A 27,541-nucleotide genomic window follows, 5' to 3' on the forward strand; every position below is an offset into this window, starting at 1 on the left:
TGGAGCATTGAGGACAGGGTCACAGATCCCTGGTTGCTGTTGAGGCTTCATTAGACTCTCCCATCTGTCAAGAGGGATATACTGATTTCAATTGGGCCAACTTCTGGCTCCTTCGGGGACTTCTGATCTTTTCTCTCTTAGAATATCTTCAATTCTATGTATTCATTACTCTTTTATCTTTTCGTCATCCCTTTACAATTGCATCAAATTTATATAATGGCCTCCAAGCAGTGTACTTTTCCCCAGGATTACATCTCCTGCCTTACAAAAATAGATATTAAAAGTACCCCTTTCCACTAGACCTCCTGACCCTGACTTCTTTTAAACATCCATTTCTTTTTAGTCCAAAGAGCATCAATTAGACTGTTCAGAAAGTTTGGTATTTAAAGTGCAAACCTGTTATATTCTATTCCTTAATTCTGAAAATCCCCACTATGGAGACTGTCTCAGGGAGTGTTCTGAGATCAGGTAGACTCAGCTTTGGATGTGACTTTGTATCCCACCTTTCCTAATCTGAGCTGGGTGACCTTGGGAAAATTGCTTTTTTTTCTCTGTATTGCAGTTTCTGTATGTATAGATGTGGCCAACATCAAAAACTTGAGGTTACTGATTTGTAGCATCCATTAGGGACCAAGGTAAAGTCGTCCATTCATCAGAGTTTTGAAGAGTCCACCTACAAGTGCTGAGTGACTGCTGTGACTCAGTATTCCCTTGGTCTGCATCAGCACCCTTGGCCAAGCTTGCAGATTCCCTGCACGTAGCAGAAAGTGCAGTCTGAGGCAATGCGTAATATAAACCCTGGCTGATATGGAAATGTCACCCAAAGAATGTATAGCTTATATGCAAATGGAAAACCTTCAAGACGATAAACCTGTGCTAAACCATAAAAGTACAGCCACAAATCAGCTTCTCTTAATTGCTCCAGTGCCAGGCAAGTGGAGGCTAACCCGACAGAAGTGTCTTCCAGACTCAAACTAAACGGTGGCTTGTAATTGAAATGACAAAATCAGTCTTCCTATTATGGCCCTGGCAAAGAAATTAATCCACCCAACCAACACATTGCAAATTGCAGTGGTATTTTTTTCTTTTAATAATTATTGGCTATGATATCTGGAAGGGACTCTAATTGATCTCTCCTGCACAAGCCCAGCAGGAAGAGGAAGAGAGCTGGGGGTGATTAGGCTGAGGTGGGGCTAAGCCACCTTTTTGGATCACCCTAACACTTGATGTTTTGAAATACAGAACAGTATCTCCACAACATGAGATTATATCACATGTGAAGTGAGTTTAAGCCAAGAGAACTCAGGCATTGCTCTGGATCACAACCCAAAGAGGGGTATGCCCTTTGTTCTTTCTTTCAGCTATCTGATGAAACCATCTGGAAAATTTCTCTCTGGTGTGAACATTTATAATGCTGTTTTCTCATTCATGTAAAATGCCCCCTTTTTGTTTTTGTTTTTGAGATAGGATTTCTCTATGTAGCCCTGGCTGTCCTGGCATTCACTCCATAGCCTTGAAGTCAGACACCTGCCTGCGCTGCCTCCAGAGTGCTAGGATTAAAGGCAAGCACCACCACTGCCTGGTGCAAACACTGTCTTTTAACAGGGGAAAGTCCTCTCAGGTCAGAGCAGGCAGTGGGTGGATAGCATCTAGTTAGTTCTTAGTAAGGCTGCATTGTTTTCATTAGGTTTTAAGTTTAGCTTTATGGCCAATATACAAGGGAAGGATGCCCAAAACTTGAAAAGAAAGCAAAATTAGGATATCATGACACTTCAATACATCATTTCTGATCAAATCAACTGAGGGGCCTCTCTCAGGTACAGTTCTGACAGACTGTCCACAGCTGATTAGACACCAAAAGTTTATTTCTCTGCAGAGATTGAGAATTCTACAGGGGTGAAAGATCACTGTGTGAAAGACAGCATTTGGTGTCAGTTCACTGCTTTGGGAAAGGATATGACTTTACTGATATGTGTTAACATCACCTGTCTGGGACCTGATGGCCATGTTCCATCTCTTTTCCCACAGAAGACCAGGGCTTACATACTTTCTCTGAAGATTTACTTTATGTTTATTTATGTGTATCTCTGTGCATGTGAATGCTGGTGCCGTGGGAAGGCAAAAGAGGATGTCAGATTCCCCTGGAACTGTAGTAATAGAGGGTCATGAGCCACTTACCCAGTGTGGACACTGGGAACTGAACCTGGGTCCTCTGAAAAGGCAGGAAATACTCTTAACCAGTGGGCCATCTCTCCAGGCACCAAGGTTCATATAGTCTTAAGCAGCTCATTTGTTATTTGTCTTGTTTCCTATTTCATCAGTGAAGTTAAACCTTGACTTGTACCAGTTTATGACTGGATATTTTTTTTAACACTTTGAGAATTCTACTTTGACACAAGGGATGCTAAACACTTACAGTGGGTAGTTGTATAAAATGTTATTAAGTTTTATGGAATGTATAAATGTGTCTTGTTTTAGAATTTCCAAAAAGTGCATTTCACACAAAAAAGCAAAATCCTAGGTCTCTCCTTCACTGAAAACTATTTACTATTCCAGTTGGTATTTATGATCATGTCACCTATGACAGGCTTACATCATTCCTTTTTAAAAGTTTGGCTTTTCCCCCATCTGCTGGCTATATAAACTGAGGACATAAGTCCCTCAAGGTATGGATGAGGGTTCTATTATAGATATGAGGTAGAGCACATCCAGGGGCATCTGGAGGAGACTAGAGCAGAGAAGAAAAAGTAGTAAACTGAACATGGCCAGCAGACTGAACCAGGCCATGAGAGAGGCTGGGAGAGAGGGCAAGAGGAAGATAAAGAACGTGATGCCAATGGAGACCAGAAGAGGGCAGGAACCAAGATAGCACATAGCCAATTTGGCAAGGTTATAAGGGAATGAGAAGCTGTGTGAAGGGAAGCCCGACTGCTGGAGAAATTTAGGGTGAGAAGAGCTGAGAAGACCCAGGATTCCAGCGTGGACTCTGTAACACGTATTTGTGATGCCTAGAGAGTCTGGAGGCGCTTTGGTGTGCCTACCACAGATGAACGTGAAAGAGGCATTATGTGTTAAGTACTTGGCTTGAAAGATGAGTATGTCACTTTCTTCCTCGTCAGGCCCACATATCCTACCATTCCTCCTGACCATTAGATTATAATTATGGTTTGGTCAATATTTAATATTTAAATGTTTTAAACACATATGTGCTATTTCATCCGAGTCATGAGCCATGACCAATTCTCATTACGTATATGTGTGTATTTATATGTGTATGTATGTGAATGCAGATGTATGTGTGTATATATATTATATCCATGTGTATGTACATGTGTATCTGTGTATATGTGATCTACACATATAAACATTGGAGTGGGGGGATTCTGCATGTGTATATGTACATATGTGTTTGTACCCATAGAGGCCAGAAGGTTCCTCAATTACTTTCAACTTTATTATTTGAGAAGACTTTCACCAAACTCAGAGCTCATCCATTCAGTCCAAAGTTCTTCAGGGACTTGTCTGTCTCTCCCACCTCCAAAGGCTTGGGCTAGAGACAAGATTAAGGATAAAAGGTCATATATACTGCATTAAATCAAGAGAGAGAGAGAGAGAGAGGAGAGAGAGAGGAATGCATCCTCAGCCCAGGAACAGTTGTAATATATGGCTGCTAGCATTTTCTTTGGCTGTGTTCTTATATAAGAGGCCTTTCCAATTTCATTCTTATCTTAAAGAATCACAAACACTCACCTGGAAAGAAAATCCCTAACTACAAAGACAGTAATAGCCATCATCTAGCACAGACTCATGCCCTCATTCCCTTTGGCCCCCACTAGAGAGGTGATTTTCCATGAATTTGAGATTTGATTTGGTGGACCCTCTTTTTCCTTCCTATTTTAACTAGATTCTATCCTTGAAGAGTTTGCTGGACCAACACTATCTTCAACACTCTGAGCAGTGCTTTGCAGAACAGTGTCTCACTGCATACTGCAGAGTGGCCACTAGCTGTGCTCTCTCCTTGTCCTTCCTGCCCTAAACAAACTTGGCTCTCTGAGCCTCAGTTTCTTCATCTATATGTTAGGTACAATGCCCATACTTGGCCAGAGCTGTTCTGAGGAATTCTGACTACCTCCAACCCTGATGGCTAATGTTTTCTGAGGTTTTACTTCATTGCATAGTCTTCTAAGTACTTTGTAGACATTCACTCAATCTGTCACCCTTAAATGCAGCTCAGCACTCTCTAGGATGTGGGTACCCAGTCTCCTGTGAGCATGGGAATCCTGAAAGCACCAATAAAAGAAAGGGAATATATCTATATTCCAGTTGTTCAGATAAGAAAAATGAGGCTCTGGGTTTGGTCACACATTAAAGAAATGTCAATTCAAGTTCCAGTTTCAGTCTACCCAATCCCAGCCTGCCTGATTCCAGTCCAGGCTTGTCCGCTCTAGTTCTGGCCTGCTTGAGTCTAGTTCAAGCTTACAGCTGTCCACCATCTACCTCTCTAGGAATGTATCTGTGAAGGGATGGGGCATTGGGAGACACTAAGTCACTATTCAAATCTATCTGAAGAGCATGTTAAGATATACAATTGTGTACACATCTCTTTATATAACATCTCCCTGATTATTATGTCCTCAGGTAGCAAATCATATAAGAGTTCCCAAGTCAGAAATCTCATTGAATGAATGGTATCTAACCCACACAAAGGGATAGACAGTAGATATACCTTGATTTAGAAAAAGACTCTTGGTGCATTCTGTAATTGACTGCAAAGCACTACTTTATATTTTAAAAAATCTCACTTTTTACCAGAAATTCCAGGAAAATTCATGAACTTGTTAATACTGATGTCTGAGAAGGAGAAAGAGGGATACAGATAATATTCAAGGGTAAGTTTTTACTTGCTAGAGCTCATTGAAAAATTTCACAATAGTTGACACTAGAAGAAAGGTAACTTTCTCCATGGCAGAGTAATAAAGGGTAGCCTATACCACTAAGAACATGAACTCACAGGGGAAAGTGGATCCATCTCAGGGACTACAATTCACTGTGGCAGCCCTCATCCCCCCTTTCAGGGTGGTGAAGTGCTGTGGGAATGCTCCCTGCCCCCTGCTCTGAGACCTCCCACCCACGCTGGGGCTACAGATAGAACCTGGTCTCACACACAGATCGCTATTGTTAACATCACTCACCTGACAGAAGTACAAAGTAACATGACTTAAAACTTTTTTTTGAAGTGGCATAGCTACAAAATGTTTTATTCCATTTACCAAATGCTTTTAACTTCCATTTCCTGACAGATTTTTTTTAAAAGCACACAACAAAACCATTACTTTCAACAACAATGTAAACTCGCTGTGCTTAGAACAAATCACTGCTTTTATGCAGATCTTGCACATTGTTTTTTAAGGGTTTTTATTAAGATGCACTGGAATCTCCAACCTTCAGCCTAGAGAAGCAAAAAATGCAAACCTTTCCAAATGTGTAATTCCAGCATCTTAATACTGATGAATGAAACCTGGATGAAGCCACGTATATAAGTATGCACATCATATATGCTCTAAATTTGTGCTCTTGTCTTCAAAATAAGAGTCCCTTATGAGGACTGAATAAAAGGATCAGAATAAAGACAACAACTAATATTTGTTAGGTTCCAACTACATTCCAGGCAACAGGCTGTGTGGTCTGTATGTATCTCATTGTACCTTGACAAACATGCTGGGGCTAAGTACTATCCTATTTTAAGGTGTAAAACAGGGTCCATTCTAGAGATTATCATTCAGTTTATACTGAGCACTCAATGTGCACCAGACATTGTAGGTACTCTATATCTCCGAATCCTGAGAACAAGTTTGCATATCTGTTGCACTGGCTCTTCCAAGGGAACAGAGATATATATGGCTGGTTCATGCACAGAACTCTGGTGATAGAGCTCGAGGAGAACTCTTGTCCTTCTGATTACAAGGATCCTTTGCTTCCTGTGCTTGCTAATTATTGATGGGGTATGTCCTCTGTATGCTCTGACTATGTGTTTATCTTATTGATTGATGAATAAAGCTGTTCAGCCAATGGACAGGCAGAATTTAGGTAGGCAGGAATTCTGAACAAAGAGGCAGGGAGAAGGAAGACAGAATAAAGAGACGCCAAGTAGCCTCCAGGGAGTCAAGAGACCTGGGCATCACTGGTAAGCCAAGGCCATGTGGTAATACATGTATTAATAGAAATGGGTTAATAATTAAGAGAGAGCTAGCCAGTAAAAAGCGCAAGTCATTGGCCAAACAATTATAAACATATATTAAGTCTCTGAGTAGTTATTTTATAGCAGCTACAGGGACACAGTGGGCAGAGAGAGACCTCTCCAGTGAGACCAAGATAGATAAAGTCTTTGAATTATAGCAACACTTCACTATTTATCATAGTCAAACAAACAAGCAAAACAAATGTTCCCAAATCAAGAATCTTGTTGCAGATGGGTGTGGTGATGCAAGCTGTTAGTTTCAGCCCTTGGAAAGCAGAGGTAGTAAATCTCTGTGAGTTCAAGGACATCCTGGTCTAAAGAGTTAGCTCCAGGACAGCCAGGGCTACATGATGAGACACTGTATAAAAAGAGGAGGAGGAGAAAAGAAGAAGAATCCTGTAAAGCTGAGAGCTTAATCCACAATAAAGAATAACAAGTATTACATGACCAGGGGATTTGCATCCCCAACTGTTTCACCCTAAAAACGGGTTCATGAGTCTTCCAATCTGAGGCTGTGCTTTTTGCTATCCTTTTCGGAAGTCCCTGAGAACAGCAACAGGCTTTGACAGACTTACTTTGCAAGCCCATCTCACACATATCAAACCTACTAAAAAGAAAATTCCCTCTGGTAAAAAGCTAATCAATACAATCACACAAGAATTGAGTTGTAATTGAGTATTAGCTAATGTACAATTCATCTTTAAATAGTTACTTAAGCAATTATTAGTTTCAATTATTTGTTTCATATTTTGATGCTGATTAACCATTTACGTTCAGACACTCCAGGCTTCTTTATCTAAACTCTTCTAAAACATGAACTCTCAAAGCTTAAATGCAACTTGAATCAAAAGAGTAAATGGTCCTGCAGTCATGGATTTCTCTGAGCTCCCTACCATAAAAGTGGGATTCAGTAGGTTATTTGTAATAGTTCCAGAAACTTAACAGGAATTGCATACTTATACCTCATCAATGTTCTTGAATGGGCAACTTAAAATGTCAAGATTCATTGAAATGAGAACACAATGAACAAGGCAACCAGTTTAACTTTGATGATCAGAAAATCCAGAATGATGCTTATGTAACATTGATTTTTATTAATGAGTAAACAGATGACTTAATCTTTAATGCACGGTGCTTGTCTAGTATGTGTTATAATTGAAAAAACATGCATCATGGGAACAGGATAACAAAAGGACTACATGTGGTGGTGAAGACTTTTGAAACTCATTATCCAGAAAGCTATTAAAGATGGACTTTCCACATCTCTATACCCCACTTCCCAGTGAGTCTTCTGTCTCTCTTCTAGGCCATTCTCCCTTCTTTCTGTCACTCTACTGACTATTGAGATTCATCTCCACTCAGTTTTTCTTCCTGCTCCTTTTATCATCAGCTTTCATCTCCACTTCTTGCACAGTTTAGTCATGCTGTGGTACCTGTATGGGTGCCCATGGATGTCACCAAGATCCTTCCATATCCCAAACATACCTGTAACTCTGACACATGAAGTTCTATGGAAAGTATTATATCCTGACTCAAAGCTAACTCTCCTGTTACAATGCAGCCCTCACTGAGGGTGTTAAGAAAACAAGGTCCAATGAGGAGCAGGTTATAAAATTCCTACCCCTGCCTGCCTTCTCACACTCCCAAACAAGTGGATCATGGGTCATCAGAGAATTCTTTTGAGAATAGGAAATAGGTCTATGTCATTATTTTAGGTTCATCATCTAGTTCATACATAATAAGGAATTGTGAGGATTTTTTAGCAAGTAGATATAGATCTTGTATAATTAACTAGAAGATCTACTAGGAGAGCAATAGTAATGGTTGAGAGAATGAAGAGTGATTCTTTGAATGAGGAGATGGAATCAGAGTGAAGAACCTGGAAGCTTCAGGGCATAGATATTTTTACTGCTATTGAAACACAGTTTGACCTCACACAAAAGATTGAGGGAAAAATAGAGGAGTCTAAAATCAACACAATCTTCTTTCTTTCCTACAGTGAAAATACCCCTAATCATCCCCCCATCCTTCAGGGATAGAACATAGATATAAGCAACTCATTCACCAATGGCTGATGTAGTTCCCACAGCAGGAACTCCCCAAATTAAAACCCTGTGGCTGTCTGATATTACAACAGGCTCTTCCTACAATTCTCTTCCAAGTCATGCAGACATGACTCCAAGCCTGGAGTCAGGAGACCTCTAGGTGCTCTACACTGGACAGAACTCAGCACTCTTACTAATACACGTAGGGATTGATTACACCAGTGTCTATAAAGAAATTGCCAGCAAAAGAGATTTTAGAATCATAGTCCTGATCTTTTCTTTCACCTTCTTTAGGACAAGCCTAAAGAAGGATGCCCATGTCAAGTGCATAAGAAGTGGCCAGAAAAGGTCAAAACAGCTGAATAATGAATATCTTGCCTCCACCCTTACACAAACACACCTCCACTGTTCTTTTGGTTCAGAATGGATTTGATGAAAAGCTTCCCCAGAAAACCATAGCTGTAAAGTACACCTTCAGCTGCTGTGCCCTTATCCGTGGTGCTGAAAAACAAGCCTTGCAGACAAAGGCATTTCTCCTTGTTTGGAGAGGTGCAATGTCTTTTCCTCCTCATCCCACAAAGAGGGTGTTTTCATTTTAATAATGACATGTTCCATGTGCTTTATTTTCTCCACCTCCAAGTTGTGGTTAGATTTTTTAAATCGCATTTCAAGTCCTATCTTATTAAAAATAGCACCATCCTTATCCAACTCCTTCTGAAACATTTAGGTAGTATATACCATTTCTTCTACTTTTTCTTCTCTCTGTGATCAACTTATATATTTACAATAGACTCAGGAAAACCTTATGCAGTTTTGTTTTTCCTGATGTATTGAAAAATTTCAAATTCTATTATGTTTTCTTGGACCTCTATTTTATTTTTTAATGTAAAATGAAGTTAGCTGCCTCATTTCTAAGTCTATGTCTTCAGTGTCACTACTTTAAAAAATCAGGGTTTTTTAATTGAAATTAATTTCTTATACAGTATATTTTGATCACATTTTCCTCTACCCCAATTTATCCAAGATCTTCCCTACCTCTCTCCCTACCCAACTTTATGTTTTCTCATTTTGATAAACAAATGAAACATACAAAAGCAAAAAAAAACCCAAAAACTGAGAAACACACAAACAACACACAAAAATGGAAAACAAAATATACAGAGCCCATGGCAGCGCCCACAAAGCCTGCACAGATAAGGACAATGTCATTACATTCAATGTATGGCTCCAGTCATTTCCTGACCAGCTCAGGGGCATGGAAGTCTCTCTTTTGAATGTTCAATCAGCAGCAGGTCAACCTGGCTGATGACTATAATCATTGTTTTTCTGAGCTAAACCCATGTGTTCATTACTGGAAGAATATTAAGAGTTTCTTGGGGAGGATTATTTAGTATTTGGAAGTAGTTACCTGTCTTCTATGTTCTGAGGTCTAAGGTGATTTCTGGATACTTTCTAAGCTACCTGGATGCCATATTGACATTGTTCCCCACCTTTGTAAAATGAGATGGCCAGAACAATACCCATTACAACTCAGCACCCCAAGAAATATACTCTAGTACCTAGCATGTTGGCCAACAATATTGTGAGATTGAGTGGACTCTTAAAGCAAGGAGTTGCTTTTCTTTGTCTCTGATGCTCTTGTAGTAGACACAGAATGGGAGGATGGGACAAAAAAGTCAACCATATCTGCTTATCAGAATTGATGCGCAACCTCCCCAAAAAGTGTTTCAGCTTTACTCTCTGCTATTAATAACGACTAAATACATATGCAAATATATGACCATCACCTGTCGGTGATGGACAGATAGGGACAGGCTGATGAAAAATGATCAGATAAGTAAAAAATAATTACCCAAGTCTACTTCATATTTTAACAATTATAATTTGATGCAAAAATTATACATTCCAGACATCTGTTAAGATTAAAGATGCTAGTAACCTTTTTTCTTGTATGTACCATCTTATTTTCAGTTTTTACCATACAACTATAAGGATGTGGCATTGCACTTTGTCTTCCAGGAAGGTTTCAAATATATTAATAATTAGAAATTGGGAGTACTTTAGGAAGATTATAATTATTCCTTTCTGACCTTCACTGGATCATGTCATTCTTGTACCCAGATACAAAGACACCCTTTTTCTCTAAGGACCAACTCTATCAACAGAAAAAAATATTTCACTCTTGTAGAGATTGGTTTTCTGACTCTTGTCTTTAGAGACATAAACAGTATCAGCCTTGCTAGCATTCTTACATCTCTTGTCCCCTGGGGGAAAAATGTGTGGTATAAAGTGTAATATCGAGCGAAGTCAGCCATCTCTGTATCCATCCAGATTACACCTCTAAATTATGCACAGTATCCTTTTTAAAAACATCTATCATTTATTGTACAAGCATTACCAGAAATGAAAACGAAGTCATACATATGAGAAACTGGATTCACGGTTTCTCATTCCTCTGTGATGTGCTCGGGTCCTTCCGCCTGCAGACTCTCAGCGCAGCGTGCAGACATTTGTATTATGCTTTTCCAGTTAATATGCCAGAAGTGTTTTTATGAACACACTGGATAGATAAGGGACCTCTCTGTTTGTATTTACCCTTGATGAGATGCAGGGGGAACGGTTTAGATCTAGACAGATTAAATTCTGCCTCTGCCACAAAATTGCTTTGTAGCTGGAGACTATTGGACTACTTAAGCCTCCATGTTGTTCATCAGTAACACTTACCTATAGGATTGAGATAAAAGCTCTGTGTTATATTTTGATATATAAATTTCCTGATATTGTATTTGTCTCATGTACAACATATTAACATTTTAATATATGACTCTATCATGAAGTTTAATGTAAAGTCATGTATGAATAATTAAAACTAAAGATTGAGTTGAAATAAACTAAACATTTGGGGACCACCCTAGAGTATCTCACTCACCTGAAGTCACCAACACTTAGATGGAAAAGTTTAAAAACAAATGAAATCCAATATTCCTTGGCACATATATTTGTGAACTGCCTCCAATCAGAGTATATTATACATAAATCTAGAGATAGAACCCACATGTTCCTGAAGTCTGCTAGAAAGTTCTGACATATTTTTCCTGATACCAGAACCTCAACCAAGGCTGTAAAGACACTGTCAATTAACTAAATAAATGCATTTATCTGTTTTAAGGTTTTTAAAACTATATCATTTACCCCCTTTCCTCCCTGCAGCATCTCCCCATGCAATTCTCATGCTCTCATTCAAATTCATGAATTTTTCTTAACTGCTATTACATATATATGTGCAAATGCATATGTGCCCCTAAACACATAAATAAAACCTGTTCAGTATGTTTAATGTTACTCTTATGTACATGACCTCAGAACTGACCATTAGGTATTAGAAAACCAATTTTGAGAGTTGCACTCCAGTAAGAGGGAAGGAAAGAGGAAGCACATTATGTACTACTGTCAGGATCTTCATAGCTTCTGTTGACAAATTCAGAGAATTGTGACGTTTCCATCAAGATCCCACAGCTGGTTTGTGGTGAGACTGGATTCAAATGCATTGCCTGTGCAGTCTCAACATCCTTGATATTTCAGCTAGAATGTAACTCAATAGAAACCAAATGTTTACTGACTATTCAGTATGTGTTTTGTGTTGTATAAGGATATGACAGTGAACAAGAGAAATTTAGTCTTAGTACTCCTGGGTTTGTTGTCTGTTAGGAAAACAGACATGGTAAAGACCAGCCAAATGTGACATGCATGTCACATATGGTAGTGTACACACAAGGTTCATATGCTATTTAGATGTGAAGAAAATGGGAGCCTCTAGTCCAAGCCTCAGAGTTTAGTTACTCAGAGAGTTTAAGCACTTTAACAGGTCAGTCTGAGAATGGTGAATGATTTCGATGACAAATGTATGCAGTGTTCTAAATCGATGTATCAACAACTCTGGGGTCACTGTAGCACTCGAGGTTGGTACCTGCTTTTTATGTAGCATTTAATGCAATGGCAGCAGATTTACCTTTCTCATTAGGTTCTGCTGATCATCAAATATAAAATTAGTGTCAGCATGTCTTTCTAGGAAGTAGACTAATTGAAGATGGAAAGATCAATCAAACAACAGAGATTCATTATGGAATTTCTCCTTAAGATTTGAACTATGTCAAGAAGTGTAGACATAAGGGAGAAGCACGGGATTGGGTTAGCCTTTCCCTTGTAAAGTCTACAGACCTATTATAGGTCCCCCTTAGAAGAGTACTTTTAGTAAATGAAAGCCTATGTTACATTTTCAAGAGACAAGGGGGATCCCAGTGTGTGGATCAGACAATGAAGAAAGTGACCTCTGGCTTCAAAAGACTGCCATATTTAAATGTTCAGAGCAAAATTCACTATAGACACAGTACTAGCCATGGCTCCAGGCCAGTAATAAAGCCCTCTTAGGCCTATTGAGTAGACATGGTACTATTAATACTGATGTTTTAACTGTTGCATCAATATTTACGTTTTTTTCTTTTAAAAACATTTTTGGTGTGTGTTTTTGAAACAGAATCTCTCTCTGAGTCCAGGCTGGCTTAAATCTTGTGATGATTCTTCTGCCTCGGTTTCCCAAGTGCTAAAATTAGAGGAATGTGCCATCAGACTGAGATTTTTCTAGGTTACAAATGTCTGGTCCCTGCTTGCTATTGGTTATCACACCTAGGCACTTGGCTCACTTCTGTCACCCCATCCTTGATGCTTGGGAAGCAAGAAGGGAGAGGGACCGGGGAAAGAGTGGAGTAGGGGTGGACAGCTCACCATAGCTGTAGGCAAAGAAGTCTTTTAAACTTTGGTCATGGAAGATTAGAAACAGCACAGAACACTCCAGGAAGCATTGGGAGATTGTGCTGATGGGACAGAACACATTGGATTATTAACTTTATTGGGGAGTCCTGCTCAAACATCACCAAAGTCTGTCTTCTTATTTTCTAAGCGCTTCTCTGAAGAACAAATGACCCAATGACCATCTGGAAAATGAAGCCAAATCTGCCATCTTCTGAGCCTGTCAGGCAAATAGCAGGTAACATTCAAGGGTGTTCAACTCTTGGTTAGGAACTGCAGTAAAGATGGGGTTGTCAAATAGCCCACGTGACATGCTGCAGCATGGGAATTTGAGAACAGGTCATAGTCAAATGTGCCTCAAGTTATCACTCTGAGCTCAGTCTTGGGTAAGTGTTCTCTAATTAGTTACCTAACTGTACATCACTAGGAAACACCACTGGCCTCCTCATGAAATTAGTGGCTGGCAGCCAGTTTGCTAGTGCAGTCCTTTAGTAAGGTCTGCCCTTGGGTAGTAGATTCTATTGTTTTTAACTTATAAACAGAGAAAGCCTTTATCACACTGTGGTGGGTGACCTGAGGAAACACCCCACTCTCCAGGCTCCCTGTTAATAATGAGTCACAACTTAAATATTTACAAATTTAAAATGTTTCCATTTGGAAATAATATTGGATTTACAGAAAAGTTACAAAATAGAGTTTCTCTGTCACCTTGACCCGATATCCCCTCTAAGACATTATATAAACAGAGCACTGTTATCTAACTGTAGGTTTCCCTGTAATTTTTCCCATTACTGCTCTAAATGTCCAATTTCTGGTCCATGAGCCCACTCAAGAGCCCATGGTGACTATTTCCTAAAGCCTTTGTAGTCTGTGTCAGTACCTCAAACTTCACCAACTTTGGGAACTTAACTTCTGGAGACACTAATCTAGCAACAACTGTGTCCTCCTCAGCCTGGTCTCCTTTACTAACTTTCTATTAGGTGAAAGTTGTCTGAGAAAGATTCCCAGAGAAGTGATAGGCCCTTCTCAGTGTACCTTACAGATAAGCATGTGATACTGACTAGTCCATTTTCCTGTTTGTAATCTCTCCCTCTTTACTCGGTTAATGTCATATACGATAAACTGACATGAATGAGGGCATTTTCATCAACAGTTTCCTGCATAAGTCAGGGCACAAAATCTAGAATCTTTCTTTTCTGAAAATGGTCATAGATAACTCAAAACCTCTTTTTCTCAGTTACTTTCTATGGCTGTGCATTAGATACATGGGCTTAAGTGGCTATTCTCATTAAAACCACCACACTCCCCAATATTTCTCTCTTACAATGGGCCATAATAAAATTCCCATAGGTTCTCTTGTATAATAGCAGAGATGAGAACTTCATTCTAGACATGCCCTCCTGCTTCAAGGAAGACATGCAGAAAAGCCCAAACTCACAGGCCAGTGATTGTCTCTCCTCAAGCTACTGGCCCTCCTGCCTGCTCAATGATGTCTACACAAAACTCTAAAGGCCAGGCTTGAGAAAGCTTTCAGAGTGTTGGACATGTAAAATGTTCTAAGCAATGGTTCTCAACCTTCCGAATGCTGCAACACTTTAATATATTTCTTCATGTTGTGATGATACCCAACAATAAAATAATTTCATTGCTACTTCATAGTTGTAGTTTTTATTTAAATTAGAAACAAGCTTCCTTCACATGTCAATCCTCCTCTCCCTCTCCTCCTCACCTACCCCCCACCAAACTCCCCACCCCCCACCCAATACCCACTCTGCTCCCAATGGAGGGTGAGGTCCTCCATGAGGGGATCTCTAAAGTCTATCATATCATCCCAGGCAGGGCCTAAGCCCTCCCCCATGTATACAGGCTGAGAGAGCATCCCTTCATGTGGAATGGGCTCCCAAAGTCTATGTGTATGCCTGGGATATATACTGATCTACTACCCAAGGCCCCAGAGATTGCTGAGGCCTCTTCACTGACAGCCAAATGTAATGGGTCTGGATAAGTCCTATGCTGGCCTCTCAGCCATCAGTCTGGGGTCCATGAGCTCCCACTTTTTCAGGTCAGCTGTTTCTGTGGGTTTCACCAACCCATTATTGACATCTTTGCTCATCACTCCTTCCTCTCTGCAACTGAGTTCCAGGATTCCAGTTATGTGTTTAGCTGTGGGTGTCTGCTTCTGCTTCCATCAGCCAATGGAAGAAGGCTCTAGGATGGCATATAAAGTAGTCATCAATCTCATTATCTGGGAAGGATATTTAAGGTAGCCTCTCCACTATTGCTTAGATTACCAGTTGGCGTTATCCTTGTAGATCTCTGGAAATCTCACTAGTGCCAGATATCGCCTCAGACCTATAAGGACTCCCTCTATTGTGGTATCTCTCATCCTGCATTCCACTATTTTACCTCCAACTCAACCTTCCTGCACCCCCATGTGTTCCTCTCCCCTCCTCTTTTCCCTATCTCTTTCTCCCTACTCCCTCTCCCTTCCCCCATGCTCCCAATCATCTTAGAAGATCCTGTTCCATTCCCCTTCTCTGGGGTGCCATGCATATCTCTCTTAGGCTCCTCCCTGTTTCCCATACTCTCTAGCAGTGAGATTATAGGCTGGCAATCCCCTGCTCCATGTCTAAGATCCATATATATGAGTGAGTGCATAGCATATTTGTCTTTTTGTGACTGGGTTACCTCACTCAGGATGGTTTCTTCTAGTGTCATCCATTTGCCTGCAAATTTCAAGATTCCATTGTTTTATTTTCTACTGAGTAGTACTCCATTGTATAAATGTACCACATTTTCTCTATTTAGTCTTCAGTTGAGTGGCATCTAGGTTACTTCCAGGTACTGGCTATTACAAATAATGCTGCTATGAACATAGTGGAACAGATGTCCTTGTTTTTGTGTTTGTGCATCTTTTGAGTAGAGGCCTGTGTGGAATTGATGGAGTTTGTGGTAGACTGATTCCCATTTTCCCAAGGAATCTCCATACTGATTTCCAAAGTAGCTGTAAAGTTGACACTCCTACCATCAGTGGAGGAGTGTTCCCCTTTCTCCACATCATCTCCAGCATATACTGTCATTGGTGTTTTTTATTTTAGCCATTCTGACAGGAGTAAGATGGTATCTAAGAATTGTTTTGATTTGCATTTCCCTGATGGCTAAGGATGTTGAGCACTTTCTTAATTGTCTTCCAGCCATTTTAGATTCATCTATTGAGAATTCTCTATTTAGTTCTGTATCCCACTTTTTTATCATTTTTTATTTTAATTTTAAATAGCTTGTTTTACATGTCAATCCCAGTTCCCTCTCCCTCCCCTCTTCCCGCACTCCCCTTCCCCCCCTCCCACCCTATTGCCAAATCCTTCCACATAGGGGATATCTAGAGTCTGTCATTTTACTCTTGGTAGGGTCAAGGCACTCCCCTAAGAGTCCAGGCTGAGAGAGCATATCTCTTTGTGCTATAGGCACATGAAGACAGTTTGTATACCAGGGATAGACACTGATCCACAGCTCAGGGCCCCATAGGTTGCCCAGGCCTTCTCACTGACACTCACATTTGGGGGGTCCAGATCAGTCCCATGCTGGCCTCCCCACTGTCGGTCTGGGGTCCAAGAGCTCTCCCCTGTTCAGATCAGCTGTCTCTGCTGGTTTTGCCAGCCCATTCTTTGCCAATTTGCTCATCACTCCTCTCTGTCACTGGGTTCCTTGGGTTCAGTTCAGTGATTAGTTGTGTGTTTGCCTCTGCTTCCATCAGTCACAGGATGAAGGCTCCCGGATGGTTATAGACATCAAGTTCATTATCAGGAATGGGCATTCGAGGTGGTCCCTCCACTATTGCTTAGCTTGCCAATTGATGTTATACCTTTAGATCACTCGAGGTCACTCTGGTGCCTGATCTGTCTTCGATCCTATGATTCCCTCTTCCCCTATTCTACCCCCACCCCTCAATTTCCTGTTCCCCCATGACCAACTCCCTTCCTCTTTACCCCCTCTATTCTTCCCAGGTCCCACTCCCCCCCACCCCTCGCCGTGATCCCCATCCATTCAGAGGATCTTGTCTCCATCCTCTTCTCTTGGGTACTATGCATATATGCATATCTTTTAGGTTCTTTCCTGTTTCCCAGACTCTCTATCTGTGGAAGTGCAGACTGGCACTATCCTGATCCATATCTAAAATCCATATATGAGTGAGTACATACCATGTTTGTCTTTTTGCGACTGGGTTACCTCACTCAGGATGGTTTCTTCCAGTGCTATCCATTTCCCTGCGAATTTCAAGATTCCATTGTTTTTTTCTGCTGAGTAATACTCCATTGTGTAAATGTACCACATTTTCTCTATCCACTCTTCAGTTGAGGGGCATCTAGGTTGCTTCCAGGTTCTGGCTATTACAAACAATGCTGCTATGAACATAGTGGAGCAGATACACTTGTTGTATGAACCTGCCTCATTTGGATAAATGCCTAAGAGTGGAATTGCTGGGTCTAGTGGTAGATTAATTCCCATTTTCCTGAGGAATCTCCATACTGATTTCCAAAGAGGCTGTATGAGTCGGCATTCCCACCAGCAGTGGAGGAGTGTTCCTCTCTCTCCACATCCTCTCCAGCATAAATTGTCTTCGGTGTTTTTGATTCTAGCCATTCTGACAGGAGTAAGATGGTATCTCAGAGTTGTTTTGATTTGCATTTCCCTGATGGCTAAGGATGTTGAGCACTTTCTTAAGTGTCTCTTGGCCATTTTAGCCTCCTCTGTTGAGAATTCTCTATTTAGATCTGTACCCCACCTTTTAATTGGATCCTTTGGTGTTTTGGAGACTTGTTTCTTGAGTTCTTTGTAAATTTTGGAGATTAGCCCTCTGTCAGATGTAGGGTTAGTGAATATCTTTTCCCATTCTGTGGCCTGCCTTTTTGTCTTTTTGACTGTGTCCTTTGCCTTACAGAAGCTTTTTAGTTTCAGAAGTTCCCATTTGTTAATTGTCGATCTCAGTGACTGTGCCAATGGTGTTATGTTTAGGAAGTGGTCTCCTGTACCAACTCGTTGAAGAGTATCTCCCACTTTCTCTTCTAAAAGTTTCAGTGTGGCTGGATGTATGTTGAGATCTTTGATCCATTTGGACTTAAGTTTTGTACAAGGCGATAAACATGGATCTATCTGCAGTCTTCTGCATACCAGTACCCAGTTATGCCAGCACCATTTGTTGAAGATGCTTTCTTTTTTCCACTATACAGTTTTAGCTTCTTTGTCAAAAATCAGGTGTTCATAGGTGTGTGGGTTAAAATTAGGGCTTTCGATTCGGTTCCATTGGTCTACCTGCCTATTTTTGTGCCAATACCAAGCTGTTTTCAGGACTATAGCTCTATAATAGAGCTTGACGTCAGGTATGGTGATGCCTCCTGAAGTTCCTTTATTGTATAGGGATGTTTTGGCTATCCTGGGCCTTTTGTTTTTCCATATAAAGTTGATTAATGTTCTTTCCAGGTCCTTGAAGAATTGTGATGGAATTTTGATAGGGATTGCATTGACTGCTTTTGGCAAGATTGCCATTTTTGTTATGTTGATCCTACCAATCCAAGAGCATGGGAGATCTTTCCATTTTCTGGTATCTTCTTTGATTTCTTTCTTCAAAGACACAAAGTTCTTGATATACAGGTCTTTCACTTCCTTGGTTAACATTATCCCCAGATATTTGATGCCGTTTTTGGCTATTGTAAAAGGTGATGTTTCTCTGATTTCTTTCTCAGTCACTTCATCATCTGTATATAATAGGGCCACTGATTTTTTTGAGTTTACCTTGTATCCTGCCACATTGCTGAAGGTGTTTATCAGCTCTAGGAGTAACCTTGCAGAGTTTTTTGGGTCACTTATGTAAACTATCATATCATCTGCAAATAGTGAAAGTTTGACTTCTTCTTTTCCTATTTGTATCCCCTTTATCTCCTTTTGTTGTCTTATTGCTGTAGCTAGAACTTCAAGTACAATATTGAAGAGATATGGAGAGAGTGGACAGCCTTGTCTTGTTCCTGATTTTAGAGGAATTGCTTTGAGTTTCTCTCCATTTAGTTTGATGTTGGCTGTTGGTTTACTGTATATTGCTTTTATTATATTCAGGTACGTTCCTGTTATCCCTGATTTCTCTAGGACCTTTATCATGAAGGGGTGCTGGATTTTGTCAAAGGCTTTTTCAGCATCTAGTGAGATGATCATGTGGTTTTTCTTTCGCAGATTGTTAATATGGTGGATTTCATTGATAGATTTTCTAATGTTGAACCATCCCTGCATTCCTGGAATGAAGCCTACTTGATCATGGTGGATGATTTTTCTGATGTGTTCTTGTATCTGGTTTGCAAGTATTTTATTGAGTATTTTTGCATCAATGTTCATGAGGGAAATTGGTCTATAGTTCTCTTTCTTAGTTGTGTCTTTGTGTGGCTTGGGTATCAAGGTAATTGTAGCCTCGTAGGAAGAGTTTGGCAGTGAGCCTCCTGCTTCTATTGTGTGGAATACTTTGACGAGTATTGGAATGAGCTCTTCTTTGAATTTCTGGTAGAATTCTGCACTGAAGCCATCTGGGCCTGGGCTTTTTTTGTTTGGGAGACTTTTGATGACTGCTTCTATTTCATTAGGGGTTATAGGTCTGTTTAGATTATTTATCTGTTCTTGATTTAGTTTTGGCAAGTGATATCTATCCAGGAAATTGTCCATTTCCTTTAAATTTTCAAATTTTGTGGAGTACAGATTTTCAAAGTATGCCCTGATGATTCTCTTGATTTCCTCAGAGTCCGTTGTTATGTCCCCTTTTTCATCCCTGATTTTGTTAATTAGCATGTTCTGTCTCTGTCTTTTGGTTAGTTTGGACAGAGGTTTATCTATTTTGTTGATTTTCTCAAAGAACCAACTCTTTGTTTCATTGATTCTTCTCAGTGTTTTCCTGGTTTCTACTTGATTGATTTCAGCCCTCAATTTGATTATTTCCTGGCGTCTGCTCCTCCTGGGGGAGTTTGCTTCTTTTTGTTCTAGAACATTCAGCTGTGCTATTGGTGATACTTGCATCTGTAGTTCCAGACCGTTTACCGAGCTTTTCTATTTCCAGCATCCCTTCATTCTGTGTTTTCTTTATCGTTTCTATTTCAGCTTTCAATCCTTCAACTGTTTGAGCTGTTTCCTTAATTTTCTTGGTTGTTTTTTCTTGGTGCTCTTTAGATTCTTTGAGAAATTTGTTTATTTCTTGAATTTTTCCCCCATTTCATGGATTTTTTTGTTTATTTTTTATTCTATTTCTTTAAGGGATTTCCTCGTTTCTTCTTTGAGGGTCTCCATCATCTTCATGAAATAATTTTTAAGGTCTGTCTCCTCTTCTTCATCTATGTAGTGCTTTTCGGGTCTTGCTGGTGTTGGATCCCGTGCTGATCTGTATCCCACTTTTTAATTGGATCCTTTGGTGTTTTGGAGACTTGCTTCTTGAGTTCTTTGTAAATTTTGGAGATAAGTCCTCTGTCAGATATAGGATTAATGAATATCTTTCCCATTCTGCCAACTGCCGTTTTGTCTTGTTGACTGTGTCCTTTGTCTTACAGGAGCTTCTCAGTTTCAGGAGGTCCCATTTATTACTTGTCAATATCAGTGTCTGTGCTACTAGTGTTATGTTCAGAAAGCTGTCTCCTGTACCAATTCGTTCAAGGGTACCTTCTACTTTCTCTTTGAAGAGGTACGGTGTGACTGGATTTATGTTGAGGTCTTTGATCCATTTGGACTTAAGTTTTGTGCATGGTGATAGACATGGATCTATCTGTAGCCTTCTACATGTCAGCATCCAGTTATGACAGCACCATTTGCTGAAGATGCTTTCTTTTTTTCATTGTATATTTTTAGCTTCTTTGTCAAAAATCAAGTCTTGCTATGTGTGTGGGTTAATGTCAGAGTTTTCAATTCGATTCCATTCGTCTACCTGTCTATCTTTGTGCCAATACCAAGCTGTTTTCAGGCCTATAGCTCTATAATAGAGCTTGAAGTCAGGGATGGTGATGCCTCTGGAAGTTCCTTTATTATACAGGGTTGTTTTGGCTATCCTGGATCTTTTGTTTTTGCATATAAAGCTGATTATTGTTATTTCAAGGTCTGTGAAGAATTGTGCCAGTATTTTGATGGGGATTGCATTGAATCTGTAGATTGCTTTTGGCAAGATTGCCATTTTTACTATGTTGATCCTACCTATCTAAGAGCATGGGAGATCTTTCCATACTCTGGTATCTTCTTTCTTTCCTTAAAGATTCAAAGTTCTTGCTATATAGGTCATTCACTTGTTTGATTAGCATTGCCCCAAGATATTTTAGGCTACTGTAAAGGGTGATGTTTTTGCCAGAATTTTATTGAGTATTTTAGCATCAATGTTCATGAGAGATATTGGTCTGTAGTTCTCTTTCTTAGTTGTGTCTTTGTGTGTCTTGTGTACCAAGGTAATTGTAGCCTCGCAAAAAAAGTCTGGCAATGAACCCTCTGCTTCTATTGTGTGGAACATTTGAGGAGTATTGGTATTAGTTCTTCTTTGAATTTCTGATAGAATTCTGCACTGAAATCATCTGGCCCTGGGCTTTTTTTGTTGGAAGCCTTTTGATGACTGCTTCTATTTCATTAGGGGTTATAGGTCTATTTAAATTGCTTATCTTATTTTGGTAAGTGATATCTAAAAAATTGTTCATTTCCTTTAAATATTATAATTTTGTGGAGTAAAGGTTTTCAAAGAATGACCTGAAGAATCTCTGGATTTCCTCAGTGTCTGTTGTTATGTCCCCTTATTCATTCCTGATTTTGTTAATTTGCATGTTCTCTCTCTGCCTTTTGGTTAGTTTGGATAAAGGTTTGTCTATCTTGTGGATTTCTCAAAGAATCAACTCTTTGTTACATTGGTTCTTTGTATAGTTTTCTTTGTTTCAACTTTATTAAGTCCTCAGTTTGGTTATTTCCTGGCATCTACTCCTCTGGGGTGAGTTTGCTTCTTTTTTAGAGTTTTCAGTTGTGCTTTTAATTCTCTAGTGTGACTATTCTCCAGTTTCTTCTTGTGGGTACCTAGTGCTATGAACTTTCCTTTTAGTACTGCTTTCAAAGTGTCCCATAAGTTTGGGTATGATGTGTCTTTATTTTCATTGAATTCTAGGAAGTCTTTAATTTCTTTCATTATTCTGTATGCTTGGTGTTTTATTTTTTATGTGACAAGGGGACTTTTTTGTGGTTCACTCCATTTGGTGTTCTGTAGGTTTCTTGTACTTTCATTGGCATATCTTTCTTTAGATTGTGAAAGCTTTCTTCTATGATTTTGTTGAATATGTTTTCTGCACCTTTGAGTTGGGCTTCTTCACCTTCTTCTATACCTATTACTCTTAGGTTTGGTCTTTTTATGGTGTCACATATTTCCTGGATGTTTTGTGTTAGGGATTTGTTTGACTTAAGATTTTCTTTGGTTGATGAATCTATTTCTCCTAGTGTATCCTCAATGCCTGAGATTCTCTCTTCCATCTCTTGTATCCTGTTGGTTATGTTTGTATCTATAGTTCCTGATTGTTTACCCACTTTTTCTAATTCCAGCATTCCTTCAGTTTGTGTTTTTTTTTAATTGTTTCTATTTCAGCTTTCAATCCTTGCACTGTTTAAATTGTTTCATGCAATTTTTGGTTTGTCTTTTCTTCATTATCTTTAAAGGATTTTTTCATTTCCTCTTTTAGGGTGTCTACCATCTTCATGAAGTTGTTTTTAAGGTCGTTCTCTTCTGCTTCATCTGTGTTGAGATGTTCAGGTCTTGCTGGTGTAGAATCCCTAGACTCTGGTGGTGTCATATTGGTTTTTCTGTTGTTGAGTGTGTTCTTATATTGTATTCCTCCCATCCCTTCTTCCAGTGGGGTTTCTTCCTCTCCTCGTGGGTATGAGTTCAAGGTTCTCTTCCAGTGGGGGCACACAGGTCCAGTAATCTGATGGGTCTTGCCTTGCGGTGGGTGCAGGTGGGTCTTAGGCACTCCCTCTCCAGGTAGGTGAGAGATGGAATAGGACAGTGATGTTGGCAGACTCATGGTTGCTTGGTGAGCCAGGGGTAAGTTGACCTGCTCGCAGTCCCCAGGCCAGGAGATCCTGGGTGGGTAAGTGGAAGGAAATTGGGTCCCAAGGTGGGCCCAGAGCTCACCTCTGCCCTGAGTGGGGGATGGAGTGGCCTAGCAATCTCAGCAGGCTCAGGGTTGCTTGGTCTGCTGGGGTCTAGTGGACCTGCATGCATTCCATATATCTGATACTGATATATGACCCCCAAAGGAGTCATGACCCACAGGTTGAGAACTGCTGTTAGAGAGAGTGAAGTTCTCAGACAGGAGGACCGAGAGCCCAGAGCCCATTATCCCATACCTTGCTATATGGATCCATCATCCCCTTTAATAATCAAGTAAACACAAGTCCTGGGAGCTCCTCCAGGATATTGATTGAATAAAAGGAGGGTGTGGGGTAATCCTAAATTATATGGGTCAATTAGAAGCACAAGTAAAGCAACTCAAGTCTTGCAAGTAGCTTCAGAAGTGGGGACACACAAGGACTGGGGATAGCATTCTACCTCCAGGTAGACAGGATCAGCATTAGAGGATACCAAGCTGGTGTGTGTGGCAGCAATTATTGCTTACGTAGTCTGTGGGGACTCATCCCTGCAACCTGGAATCAGAAGTGCCCTGTGTTGCACAAGTACTATAAGAAAAACTGGAGCCAGAGTTTGTTTTTTTCTGATCATGTCTTTCTGGTTCCTCCACTCTGAAGTTAGTGCTTCTCCCTACCATGAGAAAATAGATACTTAAGGAAAGCGCTTCACGACTTCTCAAATATTCTGCTTCTCATACTTCTGCTCATTTCTTTAAGATCCACTGTTGGTTCTTCCCATCAACAATGAATACACTGGTGCTCACTTAATCAAAAGATCAACTTTTATATTGTCATTAAGGGTAAAGATAATCACCACATCAAACCTGCCTTTCCCATACAGACTTCTATAGGAGACTAGCAAATCCTCTATCCCCACTCCTTCCCCTCTCTAGGCTTTTTTCCCCCAGCAGCCTATACAAGACTTCAAAATTCTCAGCACTCTTTGGGAAAAAGCCATCACCGATCAATAAGCATTGCCACAAGAAATGAGCCAAATCTCCCCTCCCTGGGTTAAGGTTGGATGTTCAGTTTGTCTTCAAATCAATACATCCCCAGAAGGCAATCTTTTCCACCAGTCCTGTGAGGACCACGGAACACCAGCACATTCAAGTCACTGGGGACAGAATCCACAGGTTTTTCTGTTTTGGAGTAATCCCTCTGGATTCCTGGAAATGGTATGAAAGTAGACTTTTGTGAACTGTTTGCCTGGGAAATGTATTTTTAAATGCTGGCCATGATATATAATGTGCACCCATTTTTTTGCCTTAAATACTTTCTTCCTGGTTGATTTCTAGGTACAATAACCAAATGTTCCATTGAATTTCTGCCACTCAGATACAATAGATGTAAATAATCTTAAGTGCATAGGTAAAAATAAAACCTTACAAGCTAATTAGGAATACTTTAGTACCAACTACTTTTGATTTTAATGTGGCCCATTTAATTATAGACTTAAATAAATGTTTAATCAAGGCAGTTACTTAGCAATTGTCTCATAAAATTCTTAAGAAGTCAACCCCTGACACCTGGGATTTGGTATATGTGAATTCCGAAATACCACAATTGGTACAAAGGCTTTCATAAGCCCAGGGGATCTGGAATATTCCAAAGGAGCCCTTGAAAAAGCAGTATGACATTTCCCTTTAGGATTCCCCCCTGATGGACTGAACCCTGGTGCTGAAAGCTGTACCCAGATGCAACATCTGCTGCTCCTCCACAAGCCTCCTACCAGCCAGAGAATGACCAAAACATCTGCCACCACCAGTCCTGACCTGGAGCTTGCCTTCCAGGCTAATCTGGCTACAGTTGTCCCTGGGATCAGTCCTTGTCTGTCATTTCCACTGCAGGCCACTTGACCCTTTGCTGGCCTTAAAAGGATTACAGATTTGTTTTCAAAAACTATAGTGTAGGAGCACAGGGGGAACACGGGACACTAAGGAAGAAGGAAAACATCACAGAGTGCATGTTATAGCCCTGGAATATGCTGAATCTTTCCATAGGCATACATTATTGTAATACTGACATTGCTGTGGAGTATGTCCCAATTTAATGAGAGCTTTGATCATTTTTCAGGACTCCAGAGGTAAAAGGAAACAATGGTATGATCTCTCCCCTACCCTGGCCACCGGTGGCACCATTTGTAGATTACTGCACGTACCGAGAAATGTCCAAACACTAACGGAATAAGCCATGAGCTTATCCATGGGATAAGCTCCAAAGTATGATCACTGACCTGTAGGGCAAGAACACTAGAGAAACAGGAATATCAGCGTGCGGTGGTAGGAAGGGCTGTGAATTTGGGTAAGAGGAGAATTTTCTTCCTGTTGATAATTCATTGCTCTCTGAGGCTTAGTTTCCTTGGTAGCATCAGAAGCATCATGAACCCCATTTCAGCATGTCAGGCACAGACAAACAAGAGTTGTGTCATCCTTTCAGACAGCCTGTGGAGGGCACCTTTCACACCATGGAAGTGGAGGAAGAGTGAGGGGAAAGAGGATCCTGGGCTCCCAGCTGTCATCTTTAAGCCTGGTCACTCTATGGGATGTCCTACAGACAAAAGACTGTCAGCAAGCCTTGTCTCCATGCCTTTAATTTGAATACTGGGAAGGGGGCAGCTAGGTTAGAAGAAACCACTGCTGCTTTGGCAGGGTTGTATTGAATCCCGGGAATTAGATGGTAATGGCAAGAGGCAGCAGTGGCCTCTCTTGACCCTCTTCCAGTCAGATTGCTGGAAGCTCTGGGTTCTCTGAGAAGGAGGGAGTAGAAGATGAGGATAAAATGTAAGAATTATTTATTAGGCGGAAGTAAAGGAAGCCATTGGTCAGAACCGGGATCCTGCCTGGAGCCCAACAGAGCAGACCACACAGTCAATAATACTGTGTGGTATAGCAACAACAATAATCCCTAAAGCAACCTTTTTCCCACAAACAAAACAACAATAAAAATAAATAAATAAAAAATAAAACACCTAGGAGATTCACAACAACCAACTGGAAAGGACTCAGCTAAGTGTGAATTTCCATAAAAGTTCTCACCCCCACCTCATTTTAATCCTTATCGGAAAAGCAACCTAAAGAAGTGTTGTAATAAAAAGCATCATTCTATGTCATTCTGTTTCCATGGCAGCCCAGGCTACCCTGCACAAACCAGCTGTTCAGCCACACCCGGTGGGATTCCTTCTGATGTTGAGAAAGGACACTGTCTGGTCCGTGAGTCACTAATAGAAACCAATTAAGTTCTCTAAAATCAATTGAATAAAAATTTGGTTTTGATAAAACAAGAGGTCTCATGCAGACCAGTAGGGAGCTTGGATTAATTGGACCCCTTTGCCAATGACCTCCAAAGACAGCAAAGAAAATGATAGCACCAGAGCATCCTAGGGGAGATTCTGGGCTTGTCATTCCTTGTTTGAGGGGGCCTGTGCAGCACTTAGCACATGGGTCCCTGCAAGGCAGCCTCAGGAGCCATTCAGTGCTGGATGGCAGCAGTAGAAGCAAGCATAGCTGATCTTTACCACAGGACACTTCTGCCTTGCAGCAGATAGGCTAGTACTCAGAGTATGACCACAAAAGTACACAATACAGTAGGTAAGTGGCTCTCAGGGACCGCAGCACAGGAAGGAAGGAGGATTAAGAGAAGAATCCACAAGGACAGTGACATTTATATGACTCCAGAACTTGCCTTACATAGGATTTAGCTAGGCAAAGAGCAATGGGCACTTTCAAGTGATGCCAAGAAGACACAGAAACTAAGAAAGGAAACACAGTAAGCTTGAGACAGGAGCAGAAGGATGGAGCAGGGTGGAACTCGCCTGTGGTGATTTGGAGGATGAGACTGGTACTCTGGGCATCTATGCTCCAAACCTGGCTGGTGAGAGATGCAGAAACATGTAACATAGAAGAGTCGGTACAGGACTATCATCTCAGGTGCCATGGAGAAAAATCACAAAATTGAAGATAACAAAGTTTTTTCAGTTCACCCTGGGGATGAGGGAGAGTGAGGATGCAGTGAGAAATCTCTGAGGATCTCTAAGGCTAATAGGAATTCGGGGTCCTCTACACAGAGAAGGAATGGGAACTTGAAAGAATGCTCTGGGTACAAGCATACTAGTGTTGAAGTTGTCGAGAGGCCAAAGGCACTGCACAGGGTTGACCTTAACACCTTCCTCATGCCCACACCCAGGCACAGTCAACAGACTGAAAAACCCACATGTTTAAAAGATACAGGGCTTCAGTCTGCATCCCAGTTGGGTCTTGAACTTGTAGGTGACTCTGTCTGCCCAGTGCTG

General features: G+C 40.6%; 1 protein-coding gene across 1 annotated transcript in view; it reads right to left on the reverse strand.

The window, feature by feature from the left end:
- The window catches only part of Dock2 (dedicator of cytokinesis 2), a 409,830-nt gene that overhangs the window by 215,408 nt on the left and 166,881 nt on the right, over positions 1–27,541 (reverse strand). The window lies entirely within an intron of this gene.

The sequence above is a fragment of the Mesocricetus auratus genome, unplaced genomic scaffold, assembly GCF_017639785.1.
Source record: "Mesocricetus auratus isolate SY011 unplaced genomic scaffold, BCM_Maur_2.0 Super-Scaffold_100007, whole genome shotgun sequence".
Lineage (NCBI taxonomy): Eukaryota > Metazoa > Chordata > Mammalia > Rodentia > Cricetidae > Mesocricetus > Mesocricetus auratus.